The sequence below is a fragment of the Protopterus annectens genome, chromosome 2.part2 (genome assembly GCF_019279795.1).
Source record: "Protopterus annectens isolate FY-2018-M chromosome 2.part2, PAN1.0, whole genome shotgun sequence".
Taxonomy (NCBI): Eukaryota; Metazoa; Chordata; order Ceratodontiformes; family Protopteridae; genus Protopterus; species Protopterus annectens.
In genome coordinates this window covers 537,992,509-538,005,516 of record NC_056730.1, presented here as the reverse complement: position 1 = coordinate 538,005,516, position 13,008 = coordinate 537,992,509, and positions in this window count along the sequence as shown.

The following is a 13,008-nucleotide window of genomic DNA, read 5'->3' as shown; positions in this document are numbered from 1 at the left end:
TCTTTTGGCTTTTCCCAGTTAGGGGTCGCTCCGGTCCACTAATGATTGGCAGTAGATTTTGATGAATGCCAAGGTGCCAGCTCAAAGTTCAACCTTCAATGAAGGCACGCCCATTTACACGTGTCTTTCAAATGCCCACCCAACCGTGGTAAAGACATGCAGACTCCACACAGAAGCACTCCCCAGCTGAGAATCGAACGGGAGAACCTCTTGCTGTGAGGCAACAACATTACCACTGCACCACTGCGGATGTAATTTGGTTAAATTAAAGCTCTAAATCAGTGAGTTGCTCATATTAACAGTATGCAATTGGAAATTGATGGGACTGAACTTAGAACTACATTATGAAGCTTGTTAATGGTGTCCCCTTGCCCACTTTACTAATCCAAGCTAACCCTAACCCTGGCCCTAGCCACAGCGTATACCTTACCGTAGAAAAACTCTTTCTGTAACATAACCAGTATTCAGATAAATTATGCTTGAAGTTTGTGGTAGGGTTAAGGCAACAACAAAAGGAAACTGGCTATTTTCTTTTTCTGATCTGTTCTTTGTTGATGTTTTGATTGTTAATATAAAGGATGATTTGTGCTTTGATCTTTCAATATTTTGATCTGTCACCTTAGGTATATATGTATGTGTATATATATATATATATATATATATATATATATATATATATATATGTGTGTGTGTGTGTGTGTGTGTGTGTGTGTGTGTGTGTGAGTATATGTAATAAAGTTGGTGGACTCTACCTTAGGCTGACACCTGTATAGCCAACAAAATCTGACTGACTAAACAGACAATTAATAGGTGTGTGAGACTGCAGAATTCTTGGGGTATGGAACTATACCCTTTCCCCAAGATTGTGTGATCGTGGCGTTAATACAGATAATTATAAGAGGGTGGAGTGGGCATACAGTATATTCCCCCACCTAGAAAATGATGTTTTAATGAATTTTTTTGTCATTTTTTTATGCATTAATATTGCTGATCAGCACATGTATAGTAGTGTGTCAGCATATTCAAAGTTGATCTTTTGGTATCAACTCTGAGATCACACTACAGTGAAGAAAAGGGTAAATTTCCTAATCCTTGCTGTACTGAGATCTCCATTCAAAAGCATTGAGTTTTCAAAAACTCAGTCATATCATCTCAACCATATGGAGTTTGAGTTTCTAAAAGCTCCAATCAACTGATAGGGATCCATATATGTGTATATATATTTACACAGATACTCAAGTCCATTTCTTCCCTAGAAGTGAGGAATCTCCCCACAAATCCCCTACAGCAAAAGTTTTTCAGTAGGGCCATCATCCAGGCAGATATAAGTGTTTGCTACCCTTGCTGGCATCCTGCCACTGAGAGCATCTGCTACAAATAGCCCTAGTCCCTTCACTGGATGGTGACATAGACAACTCCAGTTGTAGGGATCATCTATGCCCTTCTAACAGTTGCATCATGCACACTGCAAATGCTACTCTATGTGCCTTGTGTGGCCACACCCACTTTGTTCCTACACTGGCTCCAACCTGCTAACTATAGCTCTACTGTTGAGCAGAGATCATACTGGGGAGTGATGGCAAAACCAACCATGACCTACTCCCTGTTCTCATCATTCCAGTCTGCACCATGAATTACCTGAGCTGCTAATCAAACTCATGTCACCTGGGCCATAGGCAGGACTTTACCCATCTAGTTCACCAGCAAGGCTCACTGTTTAAATTTATAAATTAATTGTTTCGTTACATACCATATATGTTTAAATTTACTGTTGAATGATATATATATATATATATATATATATATATATATATATATATATATATATATATATATCTATATATATATATATATATATATATATATATATATGGGTCTACTTTACATTACCGAAACTACACTTCACCGACACACAAAACACCGACACCAAATAACCGAAACCACACAACACCAACAACTCACAAAACCGAACACAATTACACCGACACAAACAACGTAAACTACACATGACACACAATGACATATCCACTAACCCTAACCCAAACCCTAACCCTAAGGTCCGACACTACTGCACAGTTACCCTACCCGCACCCTAACCCTAACTCACTTAACCCACCTCTACACCTAAAGACTGTCACTATCGCACACTTAACCTACCTGCACCCTAACCCTAACTCACTTAACCCACCCCTACACCTAAAGAATGTCACTATCGCACACTTAACCTACCTGCACCCTAACCCTAACTCACTTAACCCACCCTAAAACATAAAGCCCGTCACTATCGCACACTCACCCTACCCGCACTCTAAACCTAACTCACTTAACCCGTCCCTAAACTACAGTCCGTCACTATCACACACTTACCTTACCCGAACCCTAACTCTGACACTACCACACACTCACCTTTCCCACACCCTAACCCAAAATCCCACAATATCGCACACTTACCTGACCGCTCCTAACTCCGTCACTATCGCACACTTACCGAGTCGCGCTCACACGTTACCCTTGTCGGTCTTTCGGCTGTCGGCAAATCACCTTTTCGATCAACTTACCTGTCGGTCGTTTCGTCTCGGCCTTCTGCGTGTCGGTGAAGTGTTTTGTCGGTAATGTAAAGGGGACCCATATATATATATATATATATATATATATATATATATATATATATATATATATATATGTATGGATTCACTTTATATCCTTGAAATACTGAAATGTCGAAATTCAGTATTTTGAGGCTATAAAGTCGAAACCTAAAAACAACGAAAACTCAGAAGCGCAAAATCTCGCACACAGGAGATTTTGAGTTAGCGCTTCTACTCCACACACACACACACACACACACACACACACACACACACACACACACACACACACACACACACACATTCACACACACACCCCTTCCTCGCCGCACACAAACACAAGTTCTCTACTACATAAAAGCAGGGGGAAAGCCCTCCTGAACTCCCTATGTGGGGGCTACGCCCCCCACACCCCCCCAATTAAATATTCTAACTTTGAGGTCGCACTACATACAAACACACACAAAACACCACCACACATTCTCCTCGCTCACACACATCACAGCAACAAAACACGCTAACACACACCACAGCCCCTACCCAAAACCCTTAACACATACACACTTACCTGAATTCATAACTACAGCGAAATACCAGAAGCGCTAATTCAAAACATCTGGTATTCGAGGTTTTGAATTTCGCGCTTCTGAGGTTTTGTTCTTTTCATGATTCCACTTTATGGGCTTGAAATACTGAATTTAGATATCTCAGTATTTCGAGCTTCTAAAGTGAATCCATATATATATATATATATATATATATATATATATATATATATATATATATATGGGATATATGCAAACAACATGACACTTTAAGGACATCAGTTATTTCAGTTACATGGCTTGTGAATGTCCATGACATTTTTTTACTTTTTAAGTCATTATGGTTACATGCAGACCAATAAAGCCAATCCCCTAACTGTGGACATTCATGTTTCGGCCTTTTTATTGGTCTCATAAGCACAGCATAAGTGGATAGTTTTTGAAGTTTATTGATAAGTTGGTCCAAAAAATCTTACGCATTAGAAATGCATGTTTGTCACTTTATTTTATCCTATAAAGTTTAATTTAAAAGAATATTATCCTGTCTTGTACAAGTATAATCCCCGAAATGCAAGATTCATTGCTTGGAACAAAATACTATGTGCAAGCTTGATTCAAGAAAAGTATGCACTTTTTAATGGCTCTCATATGCTTACTGTTTGGTCTGATATGCTTGCTTTTGAAAAAAAATGCTAAATGATGTTATGTTAGGCTGGTGCCTCACAGAGATTTTATTATCTGTGTCATGACTGTTACCTTTCATGTTCAGTACTTGTTTTCACAGAGATCACAACATCTGTGCAGAAAATATAAAGCCCCATGGTGTTAAGACATTTTCACCCTTTGACCTTTATGGCGAAGGAATGCATTAGTTGCAGTTACAAAGAGCAATAGTACAAATAAGAGACTTATCCTTCTTTGTCTAACAAATCTTTATAGCCATTACACCAGAGATGAATTAAAAACTGAAATATGATTTATGTTTATAAAATCAAAGAAAAAGATTATACTGTATCATGAGCACAGCTGTCTTAAAGGAGAGTTTTTAAAATTCTCTCAAAACTTATCAGTTACCAATGCTGGTATCCATATGTTTTACTAATTTACTTTCTTTTTATCTTTCTTTCATGCTTTAATAGGGGTATATAGCCTGTCTTCATACTGCAGCATACTTCTTTACTGAGCTTTTAACAGCTTTATGCAGGCCAGACTAAAATTATAAAGACCTCTGCACATTTTCCTGTTGTCATAATTGTCATTAATGATAATGTTTTCCTTTCATGGTACCATGCTTATCTCTAACATTACCCATAACCCGGTGAAAAAGTATAAGTCAAAGACAAATCAATTGACAATTAGTTAAACAATTTTCATGTCACTGAAAACTGTCTTTACAGATAGAGGTGATATTTTGTTACTCAAGATTGCTACAGTCAGAAATTTTGCCTTTCCTGCCCTGAAATGCTGTTGACAATTAGAATAATCAAATTTGCTGCCTCCGAATAAAAAAAAATATTTTCTTCTTTTTTTTACTTGATCAACACTTAGTTGTCAGCATTGTAGTTGTCTACAGATGTATATCAATATATAGGTATGTATGTAAGTATGAGGTAGCATTTCACCAGGAAATAGTTTTCACATCCTTAAAGCCACATAGAGATAAAGTGACACAGTAGCAACCGGGGCAAGGGATATGATCTTAGTTCTGCCTTGTCTATAAATAAATTACAGACAGAGGGTTTTTTTCAGGTGTCCAAGTTTGGTTCTGAGCTGTGGTATCAGATGGTTCCATTTGGTGGGTATTGTTTTAGAAAAGCTTTTTCAACAAATGCAATGACTGAAGTAGGTTCCTTGGAATGACAGAGTTGCCCATGTCAGCACATATGTCTTAGGGACATCTTATTTTCAGTTTGCTTTTAAGTGATGAGTGGTGATTTTTTTTTCCCCACTCCCTTGCTACCACTCTGGCAGTCTTCCCAGAGTCCCACATCCTACACTGGGTATACTGGCAATCCTGTTCACCCCTGGTCCAATGCCCAAATTTATGCTGGGGCCAGTGATGAACCTAAGGGCATTCTGGGAGGGGAGTCCACTGTCCATTTTCTACATGTTTTTTTTTTTTGTATTTATGTGACTTACCCACTTTCCCACCACACCATTGCTAGAACTGACATAGTGAAAATGTTATCACAGCTTAATTTTTGTTTTGTCACAAAAAGCATTGGGATTGTCCTTGACATGTTTAATCTAAGAGGGTTTGAAGAATCAGAGTGATAGAGGTGGTTAAAGTTTTCTTGTAGATCTTTTCAGCATCTGAAGTAGGTAGACCTGAACTTTGAAGTAAGGTATCTTGTTCATAAAGGGCCATTGGTGGTAGGGGGATTACAGGAGCTATGTTGTTGATGAATAACGAAAAGAAAATGGGGCCTAAAATGAACATTGTAGTATTCCAGATGTGAAAGTGCCATACTCTGACTGAAGGTCGGTAGTTTGAATAATGAAAGTCCTTTGTGAGAGCTAGTTTTTAAATAACTCTATAGTTTTTTTTTTTCACTCTTGGTATAAACCCCAGGGTTTTGGTATCAACCTCAGCTTGCTTCTAGTCTGTAACACCTATTTTAAGCTTGCATTTTTTCACCCTTCCTGTCTCAATATTGGACCTAATGACTCAGTCAAATAAGCATGCTCTATATATCTATTGTAAATATCTTGAAACATAACTACAACATTACATTGTTTGTTGGAGACTCTTACTAATTGTAAATCAGTGTAATTGTATCCCCTCAGTTTACTGGTTTTATTGCATCACACATTCTTTGTATTTTATTTACTGTCACTTCATTTTTTTGTTATCTTGTGTACTCTGAATGAGTGGTCACATAATCGATCCGAGCCCCAGACTGAAACTGATTAGAATCGATCACTGCTCTACCCCAGTTAATAAATTCAATAAATAAATAAATAAATACCCTGCACAAACTGTGATGTTTAAATGGTTTAAACATTGTATAAACGTTTGGATGTAAACCCCAGGGTGAAACTAAAAATGGTCACCAGGGATCAGTGCTATAACGCAATCACAAAACAAACACGCAAACAAAATAAATAAATATGCTGTTTTCATTTGTTAATAACTTTATGTGATAGTTCATATGATTGTCATTTTTATGTAAAAGGTAGATTTTAAAGTTAAAGGCTTTAATAAATATATTTACTATATGATAAGGTACTAGCAGTGTCTTCAACAGTATAATTCTATTAAAGTAGCAGTATCTGCAATTGCTGAGAGACTGAAAACTCTCTGGGTGGTATTCATTGGCCCATGCTTTATAGATGCACAAAGGGAATCTGTGAATAGCACATCTATGCCTGTATTTAAATGAGTTAAGTATGAACAAGCAGTGCTGGCTTTAGAAGTTCCCTGCCTTTTGAGAAAATGCCAGGTACGGTCTTGCAAATCTGAATTGTCTTAAAGCAACATGAAAAGAGTTTAGTTATGTGCATAAATGTCCTGAGAGTTGCTGACGTTTTCTTTATGTACGTAAAGTCATCCATGCTGCTCTCTGTTTTCAGCATGCAGTAGGGAGCTCTATGCTGGGCATATCTCTTTAGAACTTTCCATGAGAGTTTGCACTGGTTATGGCTCACCACCACTGATCCACAGCTTATCAAGTCATTTTAAAGGTGTGAATTCACTCTAAAAGTGTCCTTATGTGGGTGCCCTATTGGGCTTTTATAAGCTTGGAAAGGGGAAACATAGAATAGTGAGAAAAAAAGGATAAAGCGGATAATGAAAACACAAAAGGAAGACTTTAATAAGGCTGTGCCTAGGTGATGAGAGAAGATGTGTAATATTTTTGTTGGTGGGAATAGACTTCCTATTTTTCTAAATATACATTTTAATGAAGGAAGATGGGGAAATAAGAAAGACAATGTGTATTAGATTAAGGGTTAGGGAAAAGTTAAGGACTTTTTTGACAGAAAACATAAAAGACAGGCAAGATAGTTCAATGCACTATGGTGGGTTGACAATTGAAGGGGTGGGACAGACATGTCAGACAGACACAAAAGGTATGGTGAGAAGGGCTACGTGATTGGTATTGTTCCAGTTCATAAAGTCTCAAATATTTCCCTGCCCTGATAGCCCTGGACAGGGTGGTACAGATGGTGAGGAGATTGAGGCTTCTTGTGGTTAATAAGTCAGAACTGACTGGGACAGCAAGTCTTGCTCCCACTGGAGGTGGCTGTCACATGGCTTCTATTGCCTCTCCATCAGCCTCTCTAATGTAGCTTCAAATACGCCCTCAAGCCCAGGATGATGGCTTGACAGGTTGCCATGGGCTGGGTTGCCTATAGGGGGAACCACAGCTCCCCTCTGTGAAGTAGACCCAGGTTCAAAAGGGAGAGGTGAAGATCATTTCTGAACCTAAGATGGCTGTGGTTAATGTGTCGTATGCACTTCTTGACTTGCAGAAGATATAGTCTAAACGGGAAAGAAAAAGGGAGACAGAGAAAGAGAAACAGGCAGAAAGATGGATGTAGGCAACAAAATGACTCATAAATGTTAAATAGGAAATGCTTTTATTTCACAGAGACAAAAATTGGGGCAGTAACATTTTTATTTATGAATATTAAACTGTCACTAATTAAATATATATTGCAGTCAATAACATCATCAGTAATTATTGACAAATACTGGTTCAGAATCGGGTCTGTTTTTACTTCAAAGGTCTTTATCTTTGTAATACTTTACTTTACCATGATTGAATAACAAAATGAAATTCTGCAATGACATTCCATAACCATTCTGCAAATAGATAGTGTAACAGTAAGCATTAACAAGTACTGGTTCAGGGGCAGGTCTGTTTTCACTTCAAAATCATTCGTCTTTGTAATACTGCATTTATTTTATTATGGCTTATAGGTTCATAGGTTTATAGGCTGGTACTAGGCTATCGGCCCTAGGACCTATACAAGCCTATCCATAACAATTCCCTGGCTATTTCTTCCCACAGTATTTACTTCCCTGGACCCCTGTCTAGCAGGGCGACTGACATGACCCACAGGGTGAATTTCCTTTCACCTACCCAATCATCAAGGTTCCTTTTGAAGAGGCTTAATAGCTATAATAATATTTCTAATAAATCAAATTCCATAAAACTGTCTGCAATTAAGGATAGTGACAGTAAATTGTAACGTATTGGTTCATGCTCAGTTCTGTTTTCTCATTAAAATGATTCATCTTTGTAGTATTGCATTTCCTTTGAAATGAGTGAGTAAGTAAATTAATTTCATAATAAAATTCTGTAAACCTTAGTGAGTCTGTAGTTACTTACCATGTACTATAGTTGTAAGCATGACATCCTGATGGGTTGAAATCTCCCAACAGCAGGTGGATAACTCAGTAGGCAGTGTTATGAACTCACAGACTCAGCATAATGAGGAAATGACATTGCAACGGGGGGGGGGGACCTAGCTCAACACCTTTTTCTTGTGCATAGCCTTTCAAGGTAACAATACCCACTGTTATGGCTGCACACAGGGAAACCAGGCAAATACATCATTCTCAGTTAGCTCCAGAGACACTAAAGACATTTTCTGCTCAGCAGCTAATGTGCAGTGACATAGTTCCATCCCAGGCTACTGAAACTGAGAGTCAGATAGAGATGGTTAGAATGTTACAGGGTATATGTGAGGAAATGCACCAGTACATGGGAACTGTGTAGGCCAGGGACAATATTTTAAATTCTAAAGACTTCTAGGAAGTCTTCTAGGAAGAAGGATTCTAACGACAACCACAAACCATTCTATAGCTATGTCAAGAATCTCAATGGCAACACTCAGATCTGCTCTGAGTTACAGCACAATGGCACTAAATATACAGACCTAACTGATATTGCCAACATCCTGGCAGATAGGTTCAGTGCTAACTTTACCCCCCTCTCACCCCCTAAACAGCTCACCTCTATACCGGAAGAATGCAAAGTTCCTGTAATCACGGCTGCACAGGTAAAAAACACACTCTCCAAAGCCAGGAACACAGCATCCATGGGACCAGACAACATCCCAGGCTGCGTTCTACATGAACTACAGAATGAACTGGCACTCCACCTAAGTACCATGTTCAATCATAGCCTCACCTCAAGCTTTGTGTCTGCTAAATGGCACACAGTGATGGTTATTCCACTCAACAAGGGGGGAGCCACCACGGACCCCAGGAACTACCGCCCCATTAGTCTGATAAGCCTGGTCTGCAAAGCCATGGAACGTATCATCATGGAACTTATAAACAGACATTGGTAATCTTCAAACTCTGGACCCCACCCAGTTCGGGTTTGTAAAAGGCAGATCATGTCTCCTAAACCTGATAGACTTCTTTGAAGCAGTCACCAAAGCCGTAGACAAATGTAAGGTGGTTCACACAGCCTATCTAGATCTTGCCAAGGCTTTTGACACCATCACCCACTCAGGAATTATAAACTCACTAAACTAGGTATAAATCCCTATGTCACAAGATGGGTTGACAACTGTCTCATTGACAGAACCCACACTGTGAAAGTAGCAGACTCCAAATCCGACTTCAGATCAGTTACAAGTGGAGTACCACAGGGTTCAGTCCTGGGTCCTCTCCTGTTTGGTATCTACTTCTCTGAAGTACAGGCTAACACAGAAGGTCTTCAGCTAATGAAGTTCGCAGATGACTGCAAACTAGGAGCCATAATCGAAACTCATAACGATATGGACATCCTACAAAAAGGCCTCACTGAGACAGATGCCTGGTGTCAAAGCCATGGCCTCAAGTTCTGTGCCAAAAAGTGCATTGTCATCCCCTTTGGTAAAAACTCCGTACCCATGAACTACAACATAGGCGATAGTATACTTAACACCGAAAGTGTGATAAGAGACCTTGGGACACAGGTGGACAGTAGTCTCTCCTTTGATAATCACATCGCCACAGTAGTCAGGAAATCCTTCTACATGACACACCTCATCACAAAAGGTTTCTCATCCAGAAAAAAAGAGGTCATTGTTCCTCTCTACTCATCACTCATTAGACCCATTATAGAGTACAATGCCCCTTTTAGTATGTACCTCAAAAGACATCGACAACAACTGGAAAGGCCGCAGAAATACCTCACAAAGAGGATTACTGGCCTCAAACAGATGCCCTATGCAGACCGTCTAAAAAAACTCCAGCTTTACTCTGTTGCAAATTGCCTACTCAGAGGTGATCTCTGCCTAACATACAAAGCTATGTCAAACCCAGAGCTGTTGGCATGCTCCACTTAAAGAAATCCCAATCCCTCAGAGCTACATGCTGTAGGGACCTAAACCTTGTCACCACAATAAACAAAACATGCCGGAGGGATAGATTCCTGTCCCAAAGACTTCCCATACTTTGGAATAAAATACCTATCTATAGCACACAAAGCTCCTCTTTAGCACTCTTCAAGAAAAAATCTTGATGATTGGATGGGAAATAGGAAATTCACCTTGGGGATCACCTCTGTGGCTCTGCTCGACAGTGGCACAGGAAAATAATTTTCTTGGGTGGCAAAAGCCAGGGTACCTTTTTGGCTGGGCTTGTATAGGCCCCAGGGCCGATAGCCTAGTACCTACCTATGAACCTAATAGCATGATGACCTTCATGTGCAGTATGATTCTACAAGTGGCATCCATGTCAGCCTCCATCCACCCATTAGTAAGGACTTACAAAAGACACAGATGGACATAAACAAGGCAGTGTCCACATGTGTGGGGAACAAGCAGGCCATATACCATGTGCATCCCAAGAAAATGCTGTGGGGATTCATATTGTTTCCTCAAAGAAGAAGGCAGCTGGACATCATAAGAATTCTACATTATGTTGTAGGACCTCTCAGTCAAGGTCCAGGTCCTGCAGAACTGTTAGGTCAATATCAAGAGGTTCTCCTGCATCCAGTAGAGCTCATTATCTGAACAAGTCTGCATCAAGCTCACATGCTAACATTTGTTCATGATATTTGAGATCATAACGAATACTGTTTTCAGAGGACATTGTATATGACACACCAAATGTAAGTTAAATTTTAAATATCAGTAATACAGAACTTATTCACCATTAAGTCACTTTGTAAACATGGGGTATATGCCTTCACATGACATGTGCCTCACAGAGCAAATGTTGAATTTATTCCTTTTACCTGAAACAAATGACTAAGACAGCAATAGCAACCAAAAAAATAAAGAACAGCAACAGCAATGATGGAAAACAAAATACATTTCCTTTAACAAGAAAGAGCTACGTCAATAACACTGCAGTGAACTACTCAGAATGTAGCCCTAAAACCTTTTTATAATACCTGCTCCCTTACATTTCATGCAAAGTTTGCCAGCATAACTAGCACTTGTGCCACTGACCACTGAAAACTGTACAAATGAAGATGGCGAGTACAATATATCATATTTTTGTTTACTATATGTTAAGAAATGTACAGTGTAAGTTGACCATGCACAGCCCATGCATAGCCCACAAGGAACATTGCATACATAATGTAATATATTTGTATGGTTTCAGTGCCACATAGTGAATGCCATGGCCCATAGTTGTGGACTAGATGATAGCTCTTTGCTTGAGTAGCCATTCGCCTTGTACAAGTCTACTAGAGGGGTTGCTATGCCACATGCCACTGCCATTGGCTGGTCACCATTGCTATCATCACTAGTGGGATAAACAATAGAGGAAGTATCACTGACACCATTGGTGACTGGCTGTCACAGTTGTACACCAGAATGATGCATAATCAGGTTATACATTATGCAAAAAGCAGTAACAGGCTCATACTGAAGACCCCCCCCCCCCGACACATCCAAGTGACAGAAATGGGATTTTGAGCAGGTAAAATACTGTCCATGTCTGGCACAGGGAGGTGGTAAACCACTACGTAACATCTCCCTGAGCACTATGGACTGGTTCCAGTGAGTAGCATGCATCACCTGGAAAACAAAACACTGAGGGGACACATAAAAAAAAAAACAGGGGCTGACTATTAAGTACTAGCAATGCCACTATATAGATAGAGAAGTAATTATGTTTGACAACATTAGAATGATTTGCAATTACCAATTAAGTAACCATGAGGAATTCTACCATGCATATAGAGGAGATACAGTGAGTTTATGTGACAAATTTGAGTAGCATGGACACTGCCAAGATTTTGGACCAACATGTTGGTAATGCACCCTCATGTGTCACACACTAGCTGGCAGCTGATAGAGTGGTAGGCCTTTCTGTTATGGTACCACTCCCCTGTGATCCAGATGGGGCAACTATAGCAACATGGCATAATCTATCACAAGAAATATATGCAATTTGTCTCACCAAGCACCTCAGAAAGGAGCATCATTCTACAGAAGGCGTATGTTGTACTGGTTTAATCCTGGGGAGACACTGGAAAATAGATATGCTCATCCACATGTCCCCAGTTTATGTGTGGAAAATCCCCATGGAAGTATACTGAGGAATGTATCAACAGGTATCGGAAGATCATCCATTGCCCCAGTTCCCATTGTAAGCCATACAAGTTAACCAAAGTAATTATTATATTCATTTCCACTCTAAACCTGTCCAGTATCTCCTGCTCAGCAGTTAACATGTACTATTCTTTGAATATACTTTCTTCTCCTAGGCAGGCAAGCAGCACTTCATGTACTAGGTTTTGGTGCCACTGAAATGAACAACTAAATGTAAGAAATAGCCAAGCTTGCAGCGAAAGCAAGTTCATAGGTTCATAGGTGTGTACTAGGCTAATGGCCTTGGAGCCTTTACAAGCCTAGTCAATAGAAGTTCCCTAGCATTGTGCTGTCAGACATTAGTTCCCAGTGCCTCTATCAAG